Genomic DNA, 13,769 nt, shown 5'->3' on the forward strand with positions numbered 1-13,769 from the left:
GCCCTTCCACAACGAAAAATCTCCTGTCTTCAAGGAATTATTCGTAGCAAGTGAGTAATTAATTGATCACTCAATTTTTCATTTCAGAAACTCACTGTTTTTGCAATGGAATGCATTCAGAGGTCAGCCAAAACGACCAAACAGCGTCTGTAAATGCGCGTCTGACTTGCAATGAACGATATATATAACAGGACCTTATTGGCAAAAATAATGATATAGTTGAAATCAGCTTGAAATTGATAATTTATGACTTGGTCATAAAACCAGCATAATATTATGAAGCTCAGATTTAAGATTTTACTTCCATAAAAATTCATCAGTTTGATAATGTGTGTTTTTGTTATTTGTGCTTATTATTATTTTTGTTATTTGTGCTTAACAATTATACGCGCTACTTAGTCGACGTCGAAAGTGATGAACCTCGACGATAAAACATTGGACGGTTCACAAAATATTGCTGACGGTTTTGCGCAATATTTTTGTTCTGCTTTCGAGGAATCTTTTTCGCCTTCTGCTCAGTCGCTTCCTTCTTCATGTTCTTGGTCTTCAGTACTGACCATCAAAGAAACTGAGCACTCAGATCTTAAATATGGATTTAATAAATTAAAGACAGGGCGTTCTTCTGGACCTGATTTAATTCCCGATTTTATTTTGAAGGGTTGCGAAGTCTCGCTGCTCCTCTAAAATGTATTTATGATCTGATTCTCAAAACATCATTTCCTGATCTATAAAAATGCACAAAAGTCACTCCTATTCATAAAAAGGGTAACAAATTATATATAAAGAATTATAGACCAGTCGCAGTGTTGTCAGCTCCTGCTAAATTATTTAAAATAATTATTCATAAATATCTCTATAATCACTTTCGGTAAGTTTTGTTAGACTAACAGCACGGGTTTCGTCCTGCCCGTTCCACTGTTACTAACCTTCTGTCGTCCATCAAAACGGTGACAACTTCTCTCGATGCGGGAATTCAAGTTGACGTCGTGTATACAGATTTTGAGAAAGCCTTTGACAAAGTTTGTCATAGGTTATTATTAAAAAAATTGTTGCTCGGAAAATTTAACTCGGTTATTCTTGAGTTATTTAAGCAATCGTAGTCAGTTTGTAACCTATGATGGACGATTGTCAAAAGAATATTTTACCCCTTCGGGGGTTCCTCAAGGATCCAATCTGGGACCTCTGCTTTTTGTGTTATTTATTAATGACATAAATACAGCAATTAAAAATTCAACTTTTCTTTTGTACGCAGATGATTTAAAATTATATAAAAGCATTCGATCTGTTGTCGACTCCTTCTCTCTACAAAGTGATTTAGACTCTCTGTGGAGATGGGCTTCCATTAACCGTCTGCCATTTAGTGTCGGAAAGTGCCATACTGTGTCATTTTCTCGATCCCATTCGCCATCAGCTTATTTCTACCATCTCGGTGGTAACATTTTGACTAAAGAAACTTCCACTAAAGATCTCGGAATCACTTTCGAGAGCAAATGGAGGTTCTCTCTACACATACACGACGTCTGTGATAAATCTTCCAAGATGCTCGGCTTTGTTATGAGAAATGCCTTTCACTTTGACGATCCTCTATGACACCTTAGTTCGTAGCATTCTTGAATCGGGATCTATAATTTGGAATCCCCGAATAGCCAAATATTCCCTTTTAGTGGAAAAAATTCAAAAAAGGTATTTAAGATACCTTTACAAAAGGACATTTGGTTATTATCCGTACTTATATCCCAGCGCCTTTCTTTTAGGAGCGTTGGGATATGATTCGCTGAGTTCTCGCAGAAAGCTGTATGTCGCTAAGCATTTTTTTAAATTACTAAAAGGTGCTTTCGATAATCCAGCTATTCTCGAGGAATTCCAGTTTTGGGTTCCGGAACATTTTCGAGAATCACGATCGAGACCTCTTTTGATGGCCGTTAGGACTAGGACTCGCCTATAGCTGTGGCCATTCGGCTCCTTAATACGCTGGCATTACATATTGACTTATTTAATGTTAGCTACAAGGATCTGATCCAGTTTGTATCATTTAATTTTGATATTTTATAATTTTTTGTTATGTTTAAGTATTTTTATATTTATGTATATATACGTTTTTTTATGTTTTATGAATTTAAAATTTGTTTTCGACTATCGTGGCCCATTGGGGTAACCTGTTAGGCCACGATGGTCTTAATTTAATCTAAAAAAATAAAAATAATAAAATAAAAATAAAGTGTCGGTGTTAAATAAATGCATCACTGACAAATAATCTGCTAAAAGACAATGTAACCTTAGCGTGTAAATATATATGTTAAATCTAACAGATAGATCTAATTAACATAAGCGATGTCATGAACAAGGCCGTCGAGAGCGAACCTGGGACATGGAAAAACGGGTACGCGACAATTGGGCGACGGACAAATGGGCAATTCCTGTCAATTGGGCGATGGTTAATTGGGCGACAACAAATAAAAAAAATCTTGCACGCTTTGCTTTATTGTAAATATTAATAAAATATACATTAAAACGAATAAGTATATTAAATGAAAAACAATTTTATTTTCAAATTATCAATTTTCTCTATAGTACCTCAAAACTTTTATGAAAATTCTTTGGTCTATTCTTTTCATAAAGATATCCATTCCAAACGTATTTTTTCTTGTCTTTTTGTCTCTTAATATGCCTGAATTATCCATTTATGAAGAATATAAACTATGGTAACTCAAATTAGTCGTTCTCAACAATGATCTATAAAAAACAATTATTTATAAATAACACATAAAATATAACCCACATGTGAATAAAAAGATACATACTTATTTTCTTGCTATACTGAATTTTTTTACCAAAAACACAATGACATGGTGACAAAGTGTTTTAAAACCACGACAAAAATACTATTCAAAGACGCAACGAAACTTTAAGCGAACGTTTTCAGTCAAAATTCAAAAGTATACTGAGCGCTAGTTATGGGTTATTATATTTATATATAACTACCCTATCTAGTTTTAAATAGATAACAGTAAAATATACGATTTTTGTGAATTCCCAAAGTTTATTCTCACATTAATTTCCAAGGCACAAAACATAAAAAAAAATCGTGTTAAGGGCAAAATCCACGATAAACATTTATCAGCGCTATTTCTGGGTTATTATATTCATATATAACTACCCTATCCTGTTTAAAATAGATAACGGTAAAATATGCGATTTTTGGAAATTCTAAAAGATTGTTCTCACAGTAATTTATAAGTCTCAAAATATAAAAAAATCGCGTAAAGGGAAAAATTCACGATAAACACTTATCAGCGCTAGTTCTGTGTTATTAAATTTATATATAACTATCATATCTAATTTAAAATAGATAACTGTAAAATATGTGATTTTTGGAATTTCCAAAAGTTTCTTCTCACAGTAGTTTCCAAGGCTCAAAACATAAAAAAATTTGCGTAAGGGCCTACTATAAACATTTATCAGGTAGGTATTTTAAATAAAATTACCGACTTAAGCCTAAGTGTTTTATGATATCAGGTAACTCTCTTAAATTCTTGAATAAAAAATCCAACTGTTAAAGTGATATTTTATGATTAAATATGCACAAATGATAAGTAAATATATACATATATCTTATGTAGGTATATTATATTTTGTTTAGACCGAATAATGTTTTTATCTTTTAATTCTATTCTAAAAAATATTTCTTATATTTTCGTATGTATTTAATTACGTTAATTATTTAAATAATTATAAGATCATGATTTGCATCAAATTTATTTGCAATGCATTATTATTGTATCGCCCAAAAGACCATCGTCCATTTGTCCGTCGCCCAATTGACAGTGTCCCTGGAAAAACAATGATTCCGGGCCTCATGATAAAAATGGCATTTTATATATTTTTTAACATCAATCTATAATTTCTTAAAAAAATGAATAGGTACGAGTTAGTTCTTTCTATGCTACAAATAAATATAAAAATTTGCCACCGTTGCGACATCATATTTTATGCAAAATATTTTAATTATGCATTAAAAATATCTACTCATAATATTTACCTGATAATTAATCGTATTTTCTTTGCTGCTCAGTGTTGCCATATAGTGAATTTCCAGTCCAGGTCAAAAGCAATAAAATCGTGCCATCGCGGTGAAAACGCTCGATTATATTAAGACTTTTTATATCAATATTATGTATGAGAATCAAATAAAGTATATCTAAACCAAATTTTGACTAATAGGATAGCGCAAAAAATAATTATCTCTTCTCATAAGTCAAAAATTCACGCCAAAAACAATAAAATCGTGTTGGCGCCATCACAACTTAATTTAAAGTTATTATGTCGCAGCTTATTTAACTCATTCAGTGTTTCTGATTACAATGTGTTGTTACATATCTTCCAAGATAATTGAAATCTTAGTATTAAACACTCAATCGCTATTTAAAAATGTCATTAGCCCCTCTGAACTATTCACGGTTGATTGAGACGTACTCGGACTGTGGCAGCGGCGCCAATAAATGTTTAGAGTCCCTGACATTTCCACCCCCACTCCACCGCTCTACTGTTTCCACATCCAAGTCAGCCTTTATCCAAATTGGATCTTGAATAATAAAGAATCGGAGTGATTGGATTTTATTCGTTAAATTCAATTAGTCTACGGGCCGCGCATCGTTTCTCTTTCTAACGCGTTATTTTTAAAACGCGGCCAAGAGAGACAGAGCACACCCCTTGTTGCTCAGTTCGTTTAGATTTGGGATTAAAAAAGAAAAGCCGTGTCGAATTTCGATTATAGTCTTATCATATTTTCGATGTAGCTCAATAAATATAACACGCTATTATTATTTGTTATATTTTTTATATTTCTATTTGTTTTTTTTTTCTTCTATAGAATATTTTTTTAAACAAATATTAGTCGGATTTTACAAATAATACTAATGCTTCTTTCCTACAACCACAAGTGAATTACTTATTAAATAAATGATTAAACGTTCAAACGGTTAACTTTACGTTTTCAAAGGTTTCTCCTCTGGGCTTTATTTGTAGCTCTCGGAGTTAGCCGAGAACGATTTCCTCGATTAAACTCAACATTCATTTTCACCCTTTTAATTCGCGAAACCCTCATAAACACTCTATAGTTGCGGAATTATAAAGCCATTTCCTTTATTAATTTGCGCAAAACAATCGCTGTAACCTAAGTAGTAATTTGCTTACGAGTTGAATAATAAAGTTTAATTAAAATATATATTTTTTAGATGTTAAATTATATTTAATAATTTATGTATTGAAAGATTATTTCATACGTTTAAAAGCAATGTTTTTATATAATAACAACAAATATTAAATCTGTAAATTGTTACAAAAAATCAATTAAAATGATATTTTAAAATAAGGAGAGTAATACTTTAAAATTTATATTTAAATGCAATGAATAATATATACATTATTACATGCAGTCTAGTAATGCACAAATTAATAAAACTATGATAGATGTTGTATTTTATAGTAATAGCTGTAGTAATTAAAAAAAAATTGTTGTTTAATAGATAATATAACAAAAATATAGGGTAACACATACATACAATAAATATGCGAAATAAGGGGAAAATACTCTATTTAATAATTAAAAGCTATGTTAGAAAATTTGTCACATGCAAGAGCAGTTATTAATTTAAATATTTAAAAATCATGATTGCAGATAATACAGTATATATTATTTATCACAAATAAATATTAAATATATAATAACAAATATATACTTCGGAGATCAAAACGTTTATTAGTAAAACACATTTTCCTGATGCTGTGTGCGTTGTGTTATAAAAGTTCAAAACTAATATACTAACAGTTCTAAGTCTCTTTAGCTAAGCTTCGTATGCACTTAAAATACATATTTTTGTATTTTAGTTTAGTGAGTCAACATGACTTACTAACCTAAAATGATTAAAAACCTAACCTCAAATGAAAACATTTTCTAAAACTGATAATCTCATTAGTCCTATGCAAAAAATATTGTATTATGTATAATAAACAAACAGGCTGATAAAAAAATCGCAGTACAGTCTACTCGTATTTTTTTGACTGGTGGGAAAAAACAACAACTCCTAACATTCATTAAGATTGCATGTCAGTGAAGAGTAGTCTGATATATTTTATTTAAATTTTTTTGGAACGATTTTATATATTTCGATTTTATTTATTTATAATCTTGGAATGCGAAGATTGGATTTAAATGGATCTACCCTACAAAATATCCGCAAGTGTTCCATCGTAGGTTTAGTTTGAGAAACCCGGGCTTTAAATATCTGACCATCCTTCATTGATTCGTTATTTTTTTATTGCCTTATTCGTTTTTCCTATCAATCTATTTTTAAATAATTATGTAGGAATAGTATTTTTTTCTTCTTCGTTACATCCAGTGTTATAAAATCATTTTTAAACCTCCCAATTATGACATGTTTAATGTCAGCTACGAGGAGTTGGTCTGGTTCATATAATATAGTTTTAATATTTTATGATTTTTTTTGTTTGCTTTTTTATATATATATATTATTTTTTTGTGTATTATTTTAATTATATATATTTTTTGTGTATTAAATGAATACAGTTATTGTTTTCGACCATTGTGACGCATAGAGTAACATGCTACCCCAATGCGTCACGTTGCACAATCCGTCACCCAATTAGTTAGGTCACGATGATTTAATTTAATTTAAATAAATAAATAGTTAATATTGAGTTTCTAACAATCCAATACATTTTTTTGATATGCGAGATGTGCTAACATCATATCTTCAATGAGAGTTTTCATTTTTACAGTTAAAGACAACAATCACCGACCCATTTACTTTCATATGATACGAAATTGACATTACTCCAGACCTCAAACCGTCTTTAATAACTTTCCACATAATTAAGGAAACCTCTGGCATACCTCATCAAAGCGATAAGTAAAAGGGTTACCCCGAAGCTCAATAAACACCTCGGCACGGATACGTATCATCGCGCGCGCGTACGTGTAACGTCGGTGCACTTCATTATGATGGAAGTTCATCCCTCGTCGAGGTTTGCCGGATGTGTAATATTGCGGGTCGGGAGCGACGAGGAGTGGGGGGAGGCGCGAGAGTGGGGGCGCCGGAAGTTAGCCGGGTGGCGTGGAGGGGGCTCGGATTGTCGGCTCGCGGGCCGGTCGCGTGTCAGCCGCTAACTTAATTAAACTCGCAGTGAAACTTAATTTCCGGCCGAGGCGTTTAATATTGAATCTTATTAAGATTAAAAAAAGAGAATATTGCAACCCCCCGCCCACTCTCCTCGGCTGCCCCATCCACTTTTACGTTAACCTCTTGGCCGCCTCAGACCGCGAGGAAAGCTAACAAAGGCTTGATTGATAGATGTGACGGCCACTTCCGGTCGCGACTCGCTTTTCGAAAATGGCGCTAGGAAGTTGTTCGAGCAATTAATGCGATTACGGCGGAGGTAGTTTTTGAGGAAAACTCGTTTCCGGTATGCGTGTTTGTTTAGCTCGGTGTCGGCGGTGTTGTTGATTCCGTTTAGTTGAGGATGTGGTTTTAATCGCTTCTGATTTAATGCCACCACCGGAAATTAGCATTTTTAAGAAAATTAGTAGGTTATATATATATATATAATTAAGGAGCTTAATGGCTATTCACATGGATATTATAAAATTAACAATAACTTTGTGCTTAAACTTACAATCTAAAAAAAATGTTATATATTTTTAAATAATTAAATAAATCCAATTATCTCCGAATATCGAGTTGAACTTTAGATTTCGGATCAGGTTTGACGTGAAGAGAGAAGCGGTTGCTCTCTTGGTATTTTTATCAGCATAGCTGTTTTTGGTGCAAGTTCGGCGAAACTATAATGTTAAAATCAGGAATGGTAGGAGAAACTTCTCGATAATGTGCTAGCGAAATTCTGAATCAAATTAAAAAAAAATCTTGATCGATAACTTTCACCGCGACGACAAATTACAATTTTTGGTATTATTTCATTGTTATTTATTGTATTACTTGTGTTGCATGACTGAGATTTGGCAACCTAGCACTTGTCATTTCGCATTCAACTTGTTCATCAATGTAATAAATAATAGCATTTGTGTACGTTTTGTGCATTTGTAACTTGCCGGTGGGTCGTAATGAATAATGAAATTTTTGTTTACTGTGCTTTTATTTTTTTACTGACGCTCAATGCGTCAATTTTATTTAAAAAAGTATATCTGTGAGATTGGCCTATTCAATGATGGCCATAGCAGCATTTTAGCCATATAAAGTTGACCATGGTAAAAGCATTATCAATTGTTAGAGATTGTTCCTGAGATTTATTTAAAGCCATTGTATATTTTTATGTATAATACAATATTTTACAGTTAAAACGCATGCTTATCACATTTGATAGCAATGTTTTGCCATACAAGTTATAATACATAATTTAGAGGAATCTATGTTACAAAGAAGCATTATTGAAGTTACAAAATGTGGGACGAAATTTTAAATCATACCAATAAATAGGAAGTTTAACTAATTGTTTGCTGTACTAAAAAATATTAATAAAGACAAATTTTATTAATAAAAAAATAATGTTTCGTACACAAACATTAAAAATTTTTTTTTTTATGGTTTTACATTAAAAAAATTTGCTAAGTAAACACACTTAACCTTTTGGGTGCTAAACAAAGATATATCGTTGTTCGTCATTATACAAATAAATGCTAATAATAATTGTTTTTGACTTATGATGCAAAAAAAAAAATTCGTGATGTTTTTTTTTTTTTTTATATTTTAATCATGGAACAGTTTCCTTAAGTATGTAAATAAATATGTGAAAATAAGATTTTATCTATTGACTTTAGAAATATAAAAAATAGACTCATACATACACATCAATCATAGCCTTACACTAAAACCACCAAATTAATTAATCATTGTTTAAAAGCTTCAGTTAGAAAATGGTTAAGATAGATATAAAGTTTTCTACTAAAATATATTCATCCTATTTAATTTATTAAAAAGTAGAAAAAGATTAAATAAATTAATGCGTTACAAAATTTTAGACAAAATACAAAATACATTATATTACTAAGTTTAACAGTTATTTTAATTATTCTTTGATATATGTAAAACTAAAATTTAATTCACCGAGCAGTAAAAATCGCAAAAATGGCAAATAGTTTTTATATGAATAATTTATGAATATTAAAAGATGATTTATAATACTAAAGCTCAATGTTACCTTAAAGCTGGGTATAAATTATGATAATGGTGAAGTATGTTTTAAAAAATAATGTTTGCAAATTTATTTCATTAGCTTATTATTATTTACTGTTTTTATATTAAGTATACTAATATTAAAATATAAATTGCTTTATTGACGTATATTTTTTAATTTCAGATTTAACCAGTTTCACTTGAGAAGGTAAGCTTGATTAATTTATTCAAACTAAGTGACACTATTAAGAAAAAATCATAATCGTTAATACTATTTTTATTTAACTTCACTTTTTAAATATTCTTCTTTTTGACATATTTATCGGTTATTTCTATACATTATAATAATTTAATTTAATCAAAAACTGTTTCTTGTCATTGTCATACTAACAAGATAGCTATTATATTTCACAAATTTATATAGTTTTTCGAGTACCATGACGTTAAAAGCGATATTTGTTAGGTTTTATTTTATATAATGATGAACAATGGTGTATTATTATTTAGCATCCAAAGAGTTAAATGATTCTTATTATTGTTTTTCGTACATTATTATTATTAATGTGCAATTATTACCATGAATATGCTCTCCCTTTCCTATTACTGTACTGCACTATTGAACTAAAACTTCAATTAATTTTACCTTTCAACTTGCGAAGTTTATTAACAATGAAACTTTAATTGAAATAGCTTTCGGTCTAATTAAACCAGCCGCTCTTAAGCTTACCCGTTTCATGTAAAACTTTGTTTTTATGAGTTTATTCTGTTAAATAAAACATTCTTTTTTATGTATTTTCCTTTCGAATTCGATTGAAATCAATAAAGCCATTATTGTGGTGTGTCGGCGGCGCGGGTGGGTCGACGTGTGAATGTACCGAAACGAATTGGAAATTTCAAGACATTTCCCGGTGTGCCCGGGCTAGGGGCTTTTCCTCAGGTGTCGGCTCGGCCCTGAAGCCAATATCCGCCATGCTATATCCGCCAGCCAGGAAATGAAGCCGGAAACACCGCTGTATTAGGCGGAGGTGGAGTGAGAACTCGCAACCTCCACAACCCTATCCGCCGGAGTGAAAGGGTGAACAGTGACCGATGCCTTCAAAGTTAACCCCGATCTGCAATTAACGCCTTGGGATTGCAATCTAAACACGGCTAGCCGTCTAGAATCTAGATCAAAGCTTATACATACATACAAATATAGAGAATTTTTATTATCTGATTATTTTTACATGCATTTATTATTGTCGTCTTATCTAGGAAAAGTGACTCATTTTAGTATTGACCTTTAGAAAATAGAGATAATAAGATCAGTATGTATAAAAAAAACAGTTACATTTTCGTATACGTAATGGAATCTAAGGATCAACAAAAAATAGTAACGAATAGCGAATCAAAATAAATCCAAAGCTTTACAGTCTTTTCTAGGAAGAAAGTGTCTCCACTTTCATCAGATTCTGAATACAGAATTCATTGCAAAAATCCAGTACAGTACAGATTTTTTGTTGTTGTTTATCGTATATTTTTTTACAACGCTTCGACCATAATTTATTTATTATAGATATTTTCCTACAAATTCATTTGTTTTTTACCATAAATATATTTAAAAACATAACAATTGAATTAAAATAAAAACGTAAATTCGTATAAATGCTACTTTTCTCAATAGAATATTTTTAAATTTAAAATATCTCGCTACTTTTTTGTTTAATGAAATTTGCAGATTTAAAAAATAAATATGGAATTTCTTGGAACGTAAAAGTGTTGATTATATAAATAATGCGAATTCACTCACTTCAATATAGTAATAAAAAAAATATATTTCAATTCAACATAAAAATCTACGTCATTATTTTGCGCTTAGTTATAAATTGGTAACATTATACATGCCGATGAAAGTTTGTCTTAATGCACGACTTATCGCTATTTTCTTATGAAAGTATTGTATTTTTTTATTCGTTATAACTATTCAAGTAATTATTTTATTTTAATAAATATATAATTTATTAATTAAATTATTATATTACATATAACAATAATTTAAACTTTTATGTTCTGAAAATCAATACTTTTTATTGTTTTTTTTTTCTAAAAAAATCGTGAATAATTGTTTATATTTTAATTGTTGTCAATTATATATTAACAAAATAATCACTATGTGTTTAAGGCATAAAAGTTTTTACAAGAAGGCCAAGTCGTAGTGTTAGAAAAAATATAATTTTCACTGTTTTGAAGCTAGTTATTTGCATTAGAATAAATTTGAAACTATCTAACGTTAATATTTATTGGTACATATTTGCATCATCGACTCTTAACGACAATTTACGAATAACGTATATTTGCACTCACAAATTATGCACATTTAAAAAGTCTGAAAAATCTCATAGCTTTATTTGACAAATATTTTTAACTAATTATATGTGAAAAATCTCTTGAAATTTATCGTCACTTTAATTATTGAATCGTAAAATTTTATTAAAGGTAACATATTATATTTTTGTAAAAAGCTTAGTTGAAATATCTAGGTTTGTAGGTAGTCAAAACAGTAATTTTAAAACAATATTAAAAAAAAAATATTTCATTCACTGCTTCATTTTAAAAAATAAAATGTCAAGTTTTATTAATATTTTTTATTAGGAAAACCTATAATTAATCAAAGATTGAAAGAAAATAAGCTATTTGCATTAGAATAAATTTGAATTATCTATATTATCTAACATTAATATATATTGACGCATATTTGCGTCATTGGCTCTTAACGATAATTTAAAAACTACACTATTAAGCTTTACAAATTATGCACATTTAAGAAATTAATCAGTAAAATCTGAAAAATCTCAGAATTTTAATTAAAAAATATTTTTATAATATTTAAATGTGGGAAATCTCAAAAAAATTACCGTGACTTTAATTAAAAATTAAAAATATAATATTTTTGTAAAAAGCCTAGTAGAAATATCTAGTTTTGTTGTCAAAACAGTAATTTTAAAACAGTATTTAAAAAAAGAAACATTAATATTTTTTATTTCATTCACTGCTTCACTTTTAAAAATAAAATATTAAGTGTTATGAATATTTTTTATTATAAAAAATCTCAAAATAAACATGATCCGTTTAAGGATTTTATTTGATATAATTAAAAAGTTGTATAAATAAAAAGTAAACATTTGTGTTGGAAATAAAAAACTAAAATATGTGTAGCTAAATAATTTGTGTATAGTTTTTATATTTATTGCTTAAGAAATTAATATGAATACAATATATACCTACTTAAAAATTAAGTACAAGTTAAAAATATACTATTAGCATTAAAAAAAATATTAGCATTGGAAAAAAATGATTTTACTAGTTTTATTATAATAAAATTATTCTTTTTGTAATTAATTTTTTTTTATTAATAACAGTATTTGTTAATGAATGATTGAACATTTTTTTATTTTATCAGTCAATATATTAGCTTTTGGAAAAATCTATTTTTTTGCTGCGTTACTAAAATAAGTTGCCAATTTATTCAAAATTCCAGTTATTAAGTAGGACATGTTTATTTTTGAAGACATTTCGTTGTCGAGCCTTTTAGAAATACGTAATACAAATGTTTTTTTTCTACTGTTAAATAAAAACTTAGTTGAATATTTTTTCAATATTTTTTTAGAGTAGTAATAGCGATATATATTAAATTTGGCAATGTTGTGTTAATACGTGAAATTACGAAAAAAATATTTATTAATTTATTGTCTCTGATAAAAATCCTTTTGTAATACAGCTTTCAACATTCTCGTTTATTTTTTATTATTAAAATTGGATTTGTTACATTTAAAATATATATGTAAAAATATAAACATAAGATAAGCTACATTAAATGGCCATGTATTTTGTGGCAAGAGAGAAAGAGAGACAGACAGGCGTTACCTTTTATTATTAAAGCGTGCAGAAACTTGACAAACCCTAGACTTGAACCGCGCTCTAGATTAAATAGATCTTTATAAAACCCACAATAGATTCAAACTCAGCACTTTACTTTTATTCCAGCCATTTAGTGACACTTATCGCCATTCCGCAACCCCACCTGCAATTCCAGGGGTTGAACAAAACCACCGCGCTGTAGTGCACACCCCCGTTCCTATGCTTTTCGGATTTTTTTATTTATTCCATAGAGTTGACGGGGCCATATTAAATGTTCTCCGTACACATGGAAATATGTTGTACGCAATTATGTGCGCCGACATTAATATTAGATTTGTTCAGGGGTGGAAGGTGGATACTACCCAAGTGAATTGGGTTGGGGTGCGATCGGAGAAGAATAAGACACGGGTATGAGGAACTATGCTTAATAAAGGCTAGCGAGGGGAATGGATCGCGATTGATATTAAATCCATAAAGTACATACATATTGTGTCAAATTAAGAAAACAAGTTTGACAGCAGCTCGTTAGATGGTGTGATAAAAAACAATTCTAAAAATAACTATTGCTCATTCGTATATTAGCTTCATTGTTATTATTATATTATAAACATAAACATATATGATTTTAAATGAGATTGACCATTACAAAGTCAATTTTAAATGTAT

The 13,769-nt window shown here is 29.6% G+C and overlaps 1 protein-coding gene and 1 long non-coding RNA gene across 6 annotated transcripts in view; one reads left to right on the plus strand and one right to left on the minus strand.

Moving 5' to 3' along the window:
- Nucleotides 1-13,769, plus strand: part of LOC148233454 (LIM domain transcription factor LMO4.1-like) — a 158,899-nt gene that overhangs the window by 51,481 nt on the left and 93,649 nt on the right. For all 5 annotated transcript variants that reach the window (XR_015810339.1, XM_088189426.1, XM_088189424.1 and 2 more), the window contains one exon: nucleotides 9,391-9,414. The gene's annotated coding sequence lies outside the window, so the exon portion shown is untranslated. The remainder of the gene's footprint in view (nucleotides 1-9,390; nucleotides 9,415-13,769) is intronic.
- Nucleotides 1-13,769, minus strand: part of LOC148233455 (uncharacterized) — a 141,143-nt gene that overhangs the window by 10,158 nt on the left and 117,216 nt on the right. The gene's annotated exons all lie outside the window — the stretch shown is intronic.

This window comes from Plectrocnemia conspersa, unplaced genomic scaffold (genome assembly GCF_051122295.1).
Source record: "Plectrocnemia conspersa isolate PC_06_02 unplaced genomic scaffold, ASM5112229v1 ptg000008l, whole genome shotgun sequence".
Lineage (NCBI taxonomy): Eukaryota > Metazoa > Arthropoda > Insecta > Trichoptera > Polycentropodidae > Plectrocnemia > Plectrocnemia conspersa.